At 45.3% G+C, this 2107-nt stretch overlaps 1 protein-coding gene across 1 annotated transcript in view; it reads left to right on the forward strand.

Annotated features, from left to right (window-relative positions):
• The first annotated feature begins 638 nt into the window (after window positions 1-638).
• ANO3 (anoctamin 3) overlaps window positions 639-2107 on the forward strand; it is a 133728-nt gene continuing 132259 nt past the window's right edge. Inside the window, exon 1 of the mRNA XM_027705282.1 lies at window positions 639-793. The gene's annotated coding sequence lies outside the window, so the exon portion shown is untranslated. The remainder of the gene's footprint in view (window positions 794-2107) is intronic.

The following is a 2107-nucleotide window of genomic DNA, read 5'->3' on the forward strand; positions in this document are numbered from 1 at the left end:
AAGGACAGCCATGAGCACCAGGCAGCTGACAGCCTCTTTTCCGAGATGAGTGTGATAATCTCTTCCAGCTGTAATTTTACTTATCAGCACCTTTTCTTCCTCTCTGCATTTTGTAGATCATTATCATCGGAGAGCCGGTAATAGCCCTCTTTTGTTTTGCTCTGGTAAGAGAAGGAGCATAATGTATGCTGCTCTTCCACTTCACCTGCAAGCCAAAAGGTATCAGCCAAGGTTTCTCAAAGAAATAAATCTGACCTAGAACATGACAAAGGTTTAGACCATTACAGTGGAAGAACTACACTTGTTGTTTGCAGACTGCTTATGATTATTAACTACCAAGTTTATAGTTTTTATTATACTCTCTTTTTTTTCCCCCAGTGACTCTCAGCTGTAGGGTACAGATTCGGTTTTAATGCTTATGAGTCTGTTCTAATGTCTACAGTAAAGCTTGAAAGTAAACAAGGACTTAATTCTACCTCTTCTATTGCCTTGCTTCTACTTTGCCAGCACCTGTTGATCAAGAAGAGTCAGCCTGGCTGACTTATTCTGCCATGCAACATCTATAGTGCTGTCTCTCAGCAGGAAAGAGCTGTTCCCAGCAGTTTTCCTGAAATTGCAGGAGTGCAGAGGAATGCCTCATCTATTATCTCCAGTGTGCAGAGCCACCGGAGAATGACAAATGAGTAGGATACACAGCACTATAGCTTCTGCATCTTTTCCTAAACTAACGGACAACAACCCTTCTGCAAATGTCCCAAACAAACCCCAAATTTGGTCAGCTACCCCTGAGGAGGTAAGTTTATTTTTTTTCCCTTATGGTATCAATGGGATGTGTCAGCTGCATGTTATGTAAGAGCAGTGTCTGTTATACTCTAGAGAAAAGTGCTGGAGAATAGTTCCCCAGTTAGGATGCAATTTTTATTTTGCCTGTCTATCTGTAAGAGTCCATGCATGGATGCATTGGTTTACACATGGTTGTTTAATATTTTTTCGTAGGGGAAAATCATTCTTATATTGGAACAAAAAGTGTATATCCATCCTGGTTGTTTAACTACATTGATATAAACTAAGTAGCACAACTTTATAGCACAGACCGGCCTGTAGTAAGGGACGGCAATTATGTAATTTTTTTGGGCAGATGGTGTACTACAAGCCCAATCAGCTGTGGGAAAGGTCTGCCTTTTTACTGTCAGAGGAAATCTCTTGCACATCAAGCACACAAAGGAAGCCACAAACTTTGAAGGAATGCTGTAATCTCTGCTAACAGCACAGGTTACAATAGGTGATTGAATTAACTTCTGTTAAGTAAATAATGTGTGTATCCCTAAATGGAGGAGATGGATCCTGTGAGATGCAGGCTGGACTGAATGAATATAGGAGAATCAAAAAAAATAGAATATTGCAGTGGAAAAGTTAAACCAAAAACATTTTACAGGAATTAAATTATACTATAATAAAACTTACTCTCAGAACTCAGAGATTAATGTGAGCAGAGAGAGACAAGGAAAGAAATAAAAACCTTTAAAGTTTGAATTGCCTATCGTCCAGAATGAGGCTCTGGGCATACATTGTGGAGAAAGGGGAAATTGTAATATACAAGTAGCGTAGAAACGGGCCACATCGGGCTTCAACGTGCAATTTAGTGTCTTTTTGTAAAAAGCTATCTCCAGCAAGATCGAGGCTGTAAGTTTTCTAAAATGCATTAAAGAAAAAGAAAAAAGAAAAAAAGCTGGTAACGCGACTCGGGGGGCCGCGGTGCTACGAGGGGGGTGGGGGCCACCCAGTACAAACTTTAATCACAAACGCCGAGACGTCAACGCATCTGTTACATTTTTACTCCGCTGCCCTTCACCTCGGCGGGAACACCTGCCGTCCCCTGAAGGGGGACGAGGGTACCGGGAGGCAGCGGGAACACCTGGCGTCCGCTGAAGGGAGACGAGGGTACCGGGAGGCAGCGGGAACCCCCCGCATCCCGCTCGCTGCCCCGCCGCAGGGCGCACACGGCCATTCCCGCGGACCGGCTCCCCTGCCCCGGGCAGCGGGCGGAGGGGCCGCCGCCGGCTCCGCGCCCGCCCCTCGCCGCCTCGGGCCCCGCGTCGCCGCCGCC

Source organism: Neopelma chrysocephalum, unplaced genomic scaffold (assembly GCF_003984885.1).
Source record: "Neopelma chrysocephalum unplaced genomic scaffold, ASM398488v2 Primary Assembly neopelma1_323, whole genome shotgun sequence".
NCBI lineage: Eukaryota > Metazoa > Chordata > Aves > Passeriformes > Pipridae > Neopelma > Neopelma chrysocephalum.